This window comes from Festucalex cinctus, chromosome 20, assembly GCF_051991245.1.
Source record: "Festucalex cinctus isolate MCC-2025b chromosome 20, RoL_Fcin_1.0, whole genome shotgun sequence".
Lineage (NCBI taxonomy): Eukaryota > Metazoa > Chordata > Actinopteri > Syngnathiformes > Syngnathidae > Festucalex > Festucalex cinctus.
The window spans coordinates 4795904-4808784 of record NC_135430.1 but is presented as its reverse complement, the minus strand read 5'-3'; positions in this window follow the sequence as shown (position 1 = coordinate 4808784).

Genomic DNA, 12881 nt, shown 5'->3' with positions numbered 1-12881 from the left:
ACATGTTCACTGCATGCCGATATAAGATATCCTATTGGCCCTTGAATGCTCTGAACCAATAGCAGGACAGCTTTTTCATGTTGAGGAAAAAAAAAACTCAAGTATCGGTATAGTATCGGTATCAGCCGATACTGCCAAGCTGGGTATCGGTATCGGTATTGCGGGCCAAAAAACGGTATCGGAACAACACTACAAGTAACACACATTTTTTTTTAAAAAAACCTAAAACTAATACTGAAACTAACTAAGCATTTATTAAAGAACTAAAATGAATAAAAACTAATACAACCACCATGAAAACTAATTAAAATTAACTCAATTTAAAAAACAAACGTCAAAATGAAATGAAAAATGACAAAATTCCAAAAGTATAATTAATAACCCTGCACAAGATGCAGCGCGATTCGTGGAAAAGCATCATTTGGGAATGCATTTGAATTTGTTTTGCGTAACAGCTGGTTAAGGCAGACGGAAGCCAGCGAGACGCTTCAAATGAATCTCACTTGACTGTTGAAAATTTTGATCCAATCGCATGCGGATGATTAACGAGACGGGAGATGAAATATTGCTGAGTCACCCTTTTCAAAAAATGCACTCATTCTTTGAAAGCGCTATAGAAATAATGATGACTTGACTTGAAAAAAAAATGAAAGGGCACAGAAAGAAGTCAAACTTGTGGTATCTGCCCCTGATCAGAAGTTGAAAGAAATAATACTACAAATAATAATAATGATAATAATAATCAACACAAAAGAAATGACATTTAGCAGGCAAGTTGCTGCTTCGGTAACAAACAAAATGATGCCTTGTGCTATATATAATTTTTCTAGTCATTGAGTTTTTAGACACTTTTTTTCCAAAATATGAATAAGGTGAGATGATTTAGTTATATGATTCAGACTGTTCCACAAACTGACACCTTGATTAAAATCCATCCTTTTTGTTTTGTTCTGTATTTAGCTTTGGAAAAAAACAATTTTTTTTCTTTTTCTTTTTTTAATAAAAGGGATACATGACTCATTGAACAATTGACCTACCTAATACCTAATGTTGTGTCCAGCTAGCGTACTTTGTCTGGTGCAGAGGACAAATATTCCCAGCGGGTGAGGGAGGAGGGGGATGTGGGGTGAGGCGGGGGGTCAGCTGGGATGAACTTGGCCACTCTTGAGTCAATCTTTTCTGTCTTCTCCTTCCCACCTGGAAGGCTTCCCACTCGATGGCCTTTACCTATACCCCTTCGTCCGCACCCCCCCCCCCCCCCCCCCACACACACACACACCCACCCACCCACACCTACCCACACACACACCCCCCCCACACACACACACACCCACACGCACACACTTAAATGTCCATAATGACTTTTATTGTATAATAGGATTTGTCTCTTAATAATCACGCTAGCAGCCCCCCGCCGGTGATTATTCAGCTGCCCCGTAATCGAAAAGTTCCAGTGAGAACATCATTTTTTTCATTTCCCTGCTGGGCCGATGACGTTCATCTGCTCATTGTTGTTAATTTCGTGCTTGTATGCAATATGTATGCGTCTATAATATTCACATGCTCGCATGTGAATATTATAGACGCAAAATAGCGAGCGTACTTGTGAGAAAAAAGGAGGCCAAAAAGTGACTCATGGTTGAAGTGGGGAGCAATCGATGGTGTCAAAAAAAGGAGAGGAGAGAAGAGAGATGTTGCTCTCCCACGAGGACGGTAAAAGCACTCGAGGAAGACCACAAAAAAAAAAAAAGCGGAAGAGCACCCGGCTGGGATTCTTCACATTTATGGACATTTTTACTTTGTTATAGGTACTACAGAAGCGGATTGCATTCACTTGAGGAAGAAAAAATAAATAAAAAATCCTGTTTTCTGACTAATGTTTTGGGAGTGCTCTGTTTTTTGGAATATTTTTTTTTCTGTTTTTCTGATTTTTTTTTCTGTTTTTCTGATTTTTTTTCTGTTTTACTGAATATATTTTTTCTGTCATAAAAAAATTCTGAAAAACTATTCAGAAAGGAAAAAAATACTCAGAAAAACGGCAGGGGGGAATAATATCAGAAAAACAGAAGAAAAAAAATTCCAAAAAACAGAAAAAAAAAATATTACAAAAAAAACAGAAAAAAATATTCAGAAAAACAAAACAAAAAATACAAAAAACAGGAAAAAAAAGTTATTCAGAAAAAAACAGAAAAAAATTACTCAGAAAAAAATGGAAGAAAAAATATCAGAAAAACGGAAAAAAAATTCCAAAAACAGGGGAAAATAATTAAGAAAAACAGAAAAAAATATATTTAAAAAAAGAGCAGAAAAAAATTACTCAGAAAAACACTACTCAGAAAAAAACGGAAGAAAAAATATATCAGAAAAACAGAAAAAAATATTCCAAAAAACAGAAGAAAAAATTCCAAAAAACAGAATAAAAAATTACAAAAAACAGAAAAAAATATTCAGAAAAACAAAAGAAAAAAATCCAAAAAACAGGGGAAAAAAAAGTTATTCAGAAAAACAGAAAAAAAATACTCAGAAAAAACGGAAGAAAAAATATCAGAAAAACAAAAAATATTCCAAAAAACAGGGGGAAAATGATTCAGAAAAAAAGAAAAAAATTACTCAGAAAAACGGCAAAAAAATATCAGAAAAACAAAAGAAAAAAATCCAAAAAAACAGGCAAAAAGTTATTCAGAAAAACAGAAAAAAAATACTCAGAAAAAACGGAAGAACAAATATCAGAAAAACAGAAAAAAAAATATTCCAAAAAACAGAAAAAATATTCCAAAAAACAGGGGGGGACATTATTCAGGAAAAGAGAAAAATTACTCAGAAAAACGGAGGGGAAATTATCAGAAAAACAGAAAAAAATATTTAAAAAAAAAAAAAAAACAGGGGGAAAAATTATTGAGAAAAACAAACAAAACCTGAGAAAAACAGGGGGGAAATTATCAGAAAAACAGAAAAAATAATTCCAAAAAACAGAGCACCAACTCAACTCAACTTTATTTATAAAGCACTTTAAAACAAGCATTGCTGTACACAAAGTACTGTACATGAAACATACTGTACATGAAACAGTAAAGAATATGATACGAAAATCAAGAACAAAGCAAACATTTTAAGTGAGTATACTTTTTTGTATACAGGTAAAAATCACATCAGTAAATTAATAAGAAGTAGGTGAGTGTCAAAATAAATAAATAAACAGATAAATAAATAGAATAAACATCAGGTTCAGTAAAACAGAAAAAAAATCAGAAAAACAGAAAAAAAAATACTCATAAAAACAAAGCTCCCCCCAAAATTAACAACAAAAAAAGAAACGTAATTAATTAAATTAAATTAAATTAAAGAAAAACAGGAGTTGTTGTTTTTGCCAAGTGAATGCAATACGCTTCCGGAATGTCCAACTCTTTGTTGTATTTCCAGAAAACGATTCCACCATTCCACGAAAAACGTCCGTCTGTCCGTCTGAGCGAGACGTTCAAGCTCCACACTAAATGCTGTAACTCTTCTGTTTTCGTCAAAACATGTGCAAGTGATCAACTTTTTTGTCAAGTGACACAATGTCATACAATGATGTCATGATACCACCACTTGCTCCCACAATCCACCGTTAAAAATGAATAAATAAATAAAAATTACAGAGCAAGTGCAGGGATCAAAGCCACGCCCACCAGTTTGGCACCACAGAGCACCAGTGAGCTAAAGTTCTGGGCCGATGACACATTATTTGAATGCTTTTTCTTTTAAAAAAATGTTTTGTTTTTTTAAATATATAACAATAATAAGATACAAAAAAACAACAACATGCCTTTCTTTTTTCGAGCATTCCATGAGCTACTAGTTGGGGCAACACGCTGCACTCACACATTTGCACAATGAAAACCCGACATTTTCACAAATTTATTAAAAATAAAATTCTCGAGACACCCGAACAGGATGGGGAAAAAAAAAAAAACCCGTACAAAAGAGGACATTTGGTCACTAGGGAACATCTGGGTACCTCACGATACGATACGATACGCGATACAAGGCTCACGATAACTGTGATTATCGATATATTGGTCATTTAATAAAGCCACGATAATCTATGATAAAACTACTCAAAACATAAACTGATATTTTTTCAATGAGAAAATTGTTTCTTTTTTGTACTATTACTTCTTTTTCACACAGGACTTTCGTGTATTTTTTTTAAACAAATACAAATGTCTTCTTAACAGAGACCATTTTCTGACAACAAATTTGTCTTTATTGTCATGCAACATGTCAATTATTTCATTTTATAAACTGTGACACAATCTTGTTGTGTAACATTGCAAAAGTAAATAAATAAATAAAGTGACTTAAATATGAAATTGTAGCGAGCAGTGACGGGAGTCGGAGGCAGAGTGTTGAAGTCCGGAGCCAAAGACCGGCGATTTATTGACATCAGCTTCTCAGCGTTTAACAGCAACAACAACTCTGCGCGAGGCTCACAGACCTACCAACATTTTGTTCTTTTATCCTTTCATCCTTTCATCCTTTCATCCCATCCAACTCCTCCTTCGTCCCAAGGTTCCGTGGGTGAATTATGTTCTAATCACTACACAAGCCCCCCCAGAATTCACCCACAATCAAACTCCGGATGACGGGGCGGCAAAACTGCCCGACCCCTGCAGGTACAGGACCCAGGGAGCGAGGGCGGGAGGGACACAGCAGAAACACCAGAACAGTCCCGCGCACCAACTGGCGGGGATGCAGGAACAACTGGAAGGGACCCCACACGGTCCACAAGGCGCAGCCCATGGGGGCGGCCGTGGCGGGGGGCGCGGGGCACGTCCAAGGGTTCGGCCAGGTCACCATGAGCCGGTTTAACGTGCAACCCGGTGTCGGAGCCCCGAAGCGACTGGGTGTCACGGTCGGAAGCCTGGTCGGCCGCCATCCGGGAAAAGTCGAGGCCCAGCTGTACCGCGTTGACGGCTGCCCTGGACAGACAATCTGCGACCACGTTGTCCTTGCCAGCGATATGTCGGATGTCCGTGGTGTATTCAGATATGAACGATAGCTGGCGCTGTTGTCGCACGGACCACTGCTCGGACAACTTCGACATGGAGAAGGTGAGGGGCTTGTGATCGACGAAGACCGTGAACTCACGGCCCTCCAGGATGAAGCGGAAGTGGCGGATCGCCAGCCAGACAGCAAGGAGCTCCCTGTCGAACGTGCTGTACTTGCGCTCCCGAGGGACTAACCGGCGGCTGAAAAAAGGCGAGCGGCTGCCACGCACCTTCGACGCGCTGCTCCAAAACGGCTCCGACGGCAAAATCGGATGCGTCAGTCGTGAGGGCGATCGGGGCATCCGGGCGCGGGTGGGCCAACAAGGCCGCTCGGGACAGCGCAGCTTTGGGCCAACAAGGCTGCTCGGGACAGCGCAGCTTTCGTCTCTTCAAAAGCCTTGACTCTCACATCGGTCCAGTCGACCGCACGGTTAGGAGCCACACCCTTAAGTGCGTCGTAAAGCGGGTGCATCACATGGGCAGCGTGGCGGATGAACCTGTGGTAAAAAGTCACCATCCCGAGGAACTCCCGGAGACCCTGGGCCGTCCGGGTTCGAGGAAAAGTGGCAACAGCTTCCACTTTTGCCGGGAGCGGGGTGGCGCCGTCCTCGTTGATGAGGTGGCCGAGGAATTGGATGGAGGGCACCCCAAAGACACATTTAGCTCGGTTAATAAGCAGTCCAGCCTGGGTGAGCTTGGAGAAAAGCTGCCGGAGGTGTGAAAGGTGTTCTCCGATGGAGGAGCTGGCCACTAGGATGTCATCCAAGTAGACGAAGACGAACGGCATGTCCCGGAGAACAGAGTCCATGAGACGCTGAAAAGACTGTGCCGCGTTTTTAAGGCCTAATGGCATCCTGAGAAACTCGAACAGTCCAAAAGGTGTTATCACAGCAGTGTTAGGCACATCGGCGGGGTGTACAGGAACTTGGTGATAGCCCCGTACCAAGTCCACCTTGGAAAACACCTTCGCACCTGCCAGGTGGTCCTGTATGTGCGGGATCGGATAGCGATCGTGCGTCGTGGCATCATTGAGGCGGCGATAGTCTCCACACGGTCGCCAGCCGCCGTCCGACTTCGGAACCATGTGGAGAGGCGAGGCCCACGGGCTGTCCGAACGACGAATTATGCCAAGGCGTTCCAAGTTGGCGAATTCGGACTTAGCTGTGGCCAATCTATCAGGGTTGAGGCCTCGGGCCTTAGCGTGAACCGGCGGGCCTACGGTCTCGATGTGGTGCTCGACCCCATGGTTGGTAGAAGTGGCTGCAAATGTAGGCGTGGTCAGGCTGGGGAATTCTCCAAGAAGCCGCGTGAACACGTCGTCATCTGAGAGCGGGCTGGCGAGGCCCTCAAACGTCTCCACATCACACCCACAAGCAACAGTGGAAAACGTCACAGCGTCCAACATTATTGACATTCACCAGTAGACTGTGGGCCCACAAAAAGTCCGCGCCAAGAAGGGGAAAAGAAATGTCCGCAGTGACAAAGTCCCAAGTGAACCGGCGCTCCCCAAAACATACATCCACTGTCTTAGTGCCGTAGGTCCGGATCGGTGCATCGTTGGCCGCTGACAGGTGCGGGCCGTGAGTGCCCCCGGCAGCATCTTCAGCCGAGGCAGGCAACACGCTTCTGCGGGCGCCGGAGTCACAAAGGAATTTGAGTCTGGAGAGGGTGTCCATGACAAACAGCAGCCGGCACTCTGCGCCCCCACTCACAGCTGCAACTGCAAGGGGCGTGGCACCTCTTCGCCTTGGTTCCAAAACGTGCGTGAAAATAGCATAAGCCAGGGGCTGATCGGCCATCCACGGCAGCGCGTACCTTATGAGGTGCCGTTGCGGTCGCCGGGACTGGGAAGGCGCGTGCAGAGGCCAAGACCTCGTGGTTGTAACGCTGGGTGGCCAGGAAAAAACGGTCAGCTTCCTCCGCCAGAGCACGTGGCTCGGAGATGGTAGTGTTAGCTAGCGCTGTCTGGACATGAGGAGGCATGTGGCGCAGAAACAGTTCAATAAACAAAAAGTTCGGCTCCTCCGCGCCAAGCAGGTTCAGCATTTTTTCCATTAGCTCGGACGGCTTACTGTCCCCCAGGCCCTGGATGGCGAAAAGGCGGTGAGCCCTTTCCGGTCGTGACAGCTCGAAGGTCTTACCCCGGGTTTTCACTGGATGCGGTTGCGGTGCGGTTGCGGTGCGGTCCGGCGACGCAAGCAATTAGATTCCATTCATTCGAATGGTGCAGTTTACACCGCTTGCGGGTGCGTTGCGTGTCGACTGCAGAAGGCCTGCGGCGTGCCGCAAGCCTTCCGCAAGGATAGCCTATTTTCTATTTTTGCCGGACGCCGCAGCGGTAGGCCTCCGGCAAATGGCAAGCTAGCACAAAACACATCGAGCGGGACAGGAAGACCGAGGCAGTTTCAAAATAAATTTCCGGTTACCTTTCAGAATAAAATACTCGCCAGCTCCTATTTCGCAAGCTTTCAGCAAAACGTGACGTGGGCGTCGCCGGGCCATGTGCTCATTCACGGTTTAGACACCAGCGAACATGGACGAGGAGAGGTTTATATTATATATAAATAATATATGACACGGCACATCCTTTTTATAAGGACTGTAATGTATTGTGAGTTTGATGTTCGCGATTGCTTGTTGTGCCCGTCTCGCTTGCCGTACTGAGCGGCAGCCGGACGCGGAAGACAGAAATAAAGAGTGGACCCGCACTGACCCGACTCTCGTTATTAATATACTTTACAAGGACAACCAAAAAAAAGATGCTGCATGGAATCTCATAGCAGAAAAAGAAGAAAAGGTTAAATCAAAAGAAGTCCACCTCTCGTTGTGAAATGCCACATGATCGCGCGCGCGCGGTCCCGCGAGACACGTTGGGAAGTGGGCGGCGACGGAGCTGCCGGACCGCAGCTGTGCGGAGCCGGTGTGGATTGACAAAAAAATTGACCCGTCCGGAGCACGCAGTCAAGACGCACCGCACCGCAACCGCACCGCAACCGCATCCAGTGAAAACCCGGGGTTAAGGAGGTACGCTTTGAGCCCCGCGTACATATATCCCGTGCTGGGGGAGAGGTGATAAAACTCACGGCTCTGGCCGCCGTGGAGCTCCCGAGCACGGACACGACGTGGTAGTAGCACCTGGGATCATCCGTAATTCCCTGGATGGCAAACTGAGCTTCAGCTTGTACAAACCACGTCGCCGCGGCCAACTCCCAAAACTCCGGTAACTTGAGACCAGCGGATTTCGCCATGTCGCACAATTCGATCAAATTCTCAGCCTCGGACACGTCAACGAGGCGGATGTCGGGGTCACCAATGTAGCGAGTAGTGACGGGAGTCGGAGGCAGAGTGTTGAAGTCCGGAGCCAAAGACCGGCGATTTATTGACATCAGCTTCTCAGCGTTTAACAGCAACAACAACTCTGCGCGAGGCTCACAGACCTACCAACATTTTGTTCTTTTATCCTTTCATCCTTTCATCCTTTCATCCCATCCAACTCCTCCTTCGTCCCAAGGTTCCGTGGGTGAATTATGTTCTAATCACTACAAAATCAATATTAATATTCCTCAGAAATTGTGTGCTTCAAAAAGTCGAAACATAAAATATGTTTTAAAATGCTCAAATTGAAGATATAATAGAAATGTACGCAAAACTAGACAGATAGTCAAAGAGCGCTGATGAATCTTCTTCGCCTGACGACTTGCGTCCATTTCCCCGCCACTCTTATGAGGCGCTCCCCCTAGTGGCCCGCCAAGTAATTGCTCAATAAGTCAGGAACAATGGAGTCGTTTTCATGGCTGTATATTCAGTACAAATATCGCAATACTTGCGTAGCCGTATCTATTGATAGACAAAGTATCACGATTTATTGGAATATGTATATATCGTCACATTCCTATTGGTCACTGTAGCCACATGGTCACGTTACAATGTCATGCTAACGCTATTTACGGAGGTAAATGTTGTTTCTTTGCTTCCATTTGTAACTTTTCATGTCCTTGTTTGCACTTGTGTGTCTGTAGCGTGCCGTCACAAAGAAAAGAAGGCAGCGAATGTCCTCCAAACAACACCAGGGTTCTTTTTTTTTTTTTTGCGGTGGCTCAAGCGTCCGTGCGGTCCAAGTGGCTAATGGGGCGGACAAATCAAACGACTTCCTGTCAGGTCAGCTTGCGTTGGTTGTGCGAGTGCGCCAGTTGTTGTCGTCATCTTGGTGAATGTACACAAGTGGCAAAATCATTTGCCAACTCAGCGAGCTGAAGGACGTCTTTTCTTCATCCCGTCTTTGTCTTCATCTTCGTCTGTCAAGCGGATGAACGATTACGCTGAGGAGGACTTAAGCAGGACGGATGGTACAGTGAGTCCCCCGCCGCATCGTGTGGGTTGCACACCCGCACATTTTCAAACCATCCGACAGAAATGCGGTCATTCACAATTTCGAGTTGTGCATCTTCGGTGTAGTACCATGATGTGCCACACACATGTTGGGCAGCACTGAGCTGCACTGGAAGACATCAGGCAACTGTGACAAAAGAAGTTTTTGTTTTTTTATTTATTTTTTATTTTGTATTTTTATTTTTTTACTTTAAAAAAGGCAAGAAACGATGACATTTTTGAAGAAAACAAAGTTTTTATTTATTTATTTATTTATTAAAAAAAGAAAAGATATTTGATCTATAAAAAGCTACAAAAATTAGAGAAAGCAACATTTTTTTTACTTTGGAGAAAGCAATTTTGTAAAATTATTTGTAGAAAAAAATGTATTTTTTTTTAGAAAAAGAGAGTTATTTATTTGAAAAAATATATTTGATCTATAATAAGCTACAAGAATTAGAGAAAGCAACTTTTTTTTTTTACTTTGGAGAAAGCAATTTTGTAAAATTATTTGTAGAATTATTTTTTTTTAGAAAAAGTTATTTATTTATTTGAAAAAAGATATTTGATCTATAATAAGCTAAAAAAATAGAGAAATCAACATTTTTTGGAGAAAGCAATTTTGTAAAATTATTTGTAGAAAAAAAAGTTCTTTTTTTTTTTTAGAATATCATTTATTTATTTGAAAAAAGATATTTGATCTATAATAAGCTTAAAATAGAGGAAGCAAAAAAAATTTGTTTTGGAGAAAGCAATTTTGTAAAATTATTTGTAGAAAAAAAAAGGTTTTTTTTAGAAAAAGAAAGATTTTTATATTTGCCACCAAAATTTTGAATTTGAGAAAGAAGCAACGTGAAAATTTTGAGAAAGGAGAAAGATTACAAAAAAACAATTTTTTTGGGGGGGGCAAATCAGATTATTGGATTTTTTTTTTTTAGAAAACATTGTGTTTAGAAAAATAAGGTTTTTTTTTTAAGCATTAAATTCCAACTAAACTTCAGAAACTTTCATTTAAATTCATTTTTACTTACAATCAATTTAATCGTATTTTTTTTAATCAAAAATATTGAAGTAGTTTATTCAGCTAACATTTTTCAATCTAGTAAATCAACAATTATTGAAGTCAAGTCAAGTCAATGAGATTGCTAAATGGATGAGCATTTCCATGAAGCAAATGAAGTTAATTGGGAATCACTGCGAAATGAACACAGCAAATATATTCAGAATTTTGCTCAATGAAATCCCCAAACAAAAAAAAATTGATGGAAAATTTGTGTGAACGTTTGAAGGTTGTGCTGACTTTGCAAATCAGCAGCAGATGATTTTCAAAGATGTGGCCAGCCAGCCAAGGTACTTTTGTGAACAATTTTCTTGAACGCTTCTCTTGATTGCAGCGCTCACAATTATTTATTTTTTTTAACTTGATTTGATAAGAAGGAAGCTCGTTTCTCTGGAAGAGACACTCGGAAAAGCATCCTGAAGTGACCGCCCTCATCACGCAACATTGGGCAGGAGAGTGAAAAAAGAAAAGAAAAGAAAAAGTCAAATTTTGAGAAATTCCAGGCGGGATGTGAAAAGCAGGTCGTTAACCACTTGACAATCAGGTGAAAGGGGGAAAAGCTCCCTTATTTATTATTAACAGCAAAGCCGGTGGGGTTGAAAAGTTTTTATTCCAAAAGTCCCTTGAGGCTGCTGATTAATTTATAAGGTGACATTAAGGCTGCCTATAAAGTTTAATTGTGAGAGTGATGGAGTCTGCATGCGAGAAAAGAAAATGACTTCAGGCCTCTCCTCAAAAAACAAAAAAACAAAAAAAAAAAAACCCAAAGCCGCAAAACTGTTCCATGTACGCACAATTTTACAGCCTTGCCAGGTGCCAACTTTTGGAAGCGGGCTCTAGATTGGAAAGATTTCAATGTACGTTCCAATGTCGCTACTTCTCCGCACGAAGCGCCAGTCTGTCAACAACAATGGCGGATAGCCGTGTCGTCGTCGTCGTCGCTTGTTTATGCTTTTACAGAAAAATGTTTTGCGTTATGTTGTTGTACTTGAATCGCCCGGCATTGTAACTTCTCATGTGTTGTGTACGTCTCACTGATGTGTTTACAATACTGCCCTTACACGCCCGTGCAAGCTGTTGAAGCCACAAGGCAGCCATCTTACTCCTCCCATCTCGCGAACAGACTTCTGTTTAAACTACTTTGAAGACTTCCCTTTTCTTTTATCGCTCAGTTGCTATCGCCCTGTTGTTTCTACTAAGTACTGTCTCAAATGTTCTCGAATTTCGATACTGTAAATGTAGAGGATCGTATGCCGAGAAATGTTTCTTGGGAGGAGCAATATGGCGGCCGCGGGGCTTCCAAACCGGCTATTCAGCTCAGTGGTCTTCTTCGCTGATTCTTGTTCTGCGCTTTCCGTTAACACTCTGTGACAGCGCCACGCCAGACTTGGCATATATGTTACAGCCATTAAAAGTCCTTGGCATCTTCTTTTGGACGCTCGCACGTCTTGAGATGGTTCTGTTCTGTCTGGACAAGATTTGTTTGAGGAACGAAGCCGGCTTTGTATGCGTGCATTCGGCAGTGAGGAGGGGACGGCAGCGGCTCAAGTGTTGTTTTCCTGTTGCACTCCATGTTTTATTTTGGTTTGTTTCTTGTTTCGTTTTTCCCCAACCTTGACCCCCTCGGAAGTGTTGGCTAAACGAGCACCACTTGACGTCAAAAGATTAGGAATAAATAGATCAAGGATGTACATTAACAGCGGGTTGAGCGGTTGAATGATGTCAACGGCGCCGTCCTTCCTCGCCTTTCACACTTCGACTCCCGCATGGCTGACATGGAGGCCAATTGTGAAAAACGGAAGTGAGACGACGTCCAACTTTTTTGTTGGCGTGCTTGTCCCTTTTCAAACTTCTCATCCAGTCTCGTGCGTGTTTGTTAAGTAGCAGCGTCAAGGAGGTCAAACAAGTTTCGCTGTTTCACTCATCACTGGAATTTCTTCAAACGTTGACTGCGGCAAGGCAAGACGAATATTTATCCTAGCTGGATTTGGACAGTAAGTGGGGTACACCCTCAACTGGTTGCCAGACATTGAAAAAATAAATCTATTAAAAAAAAAAATCTATAAAATTGAAAAAAAAAAAGAAAACAGAAATATATTTTTTTTTAAATGGGGGAAATATTCATTAAAAAAAAGAAAAGAAAAACATATTCTGAAAAACTGTGAAAATTAGGAAAAAATACTCCAAAAAGCAGGGAAAAAGATATTCCAAACAAAAGTAATAAAAGTCAATTAAAACAAAATCATTTTCATAAAACCGCAAAAAATACTTTAAATCGAAAACAAATAGTCCAAAAAACAAAACAAAAACGCACAAAAATAAGTCGTTATAAAGAAACCGGATCTCTCACCCAAAGTGTATGCAATTCCGTAGAACATCTTATTTGACTGACAATACCAGAAAATTAACCAATTTTTGCATGT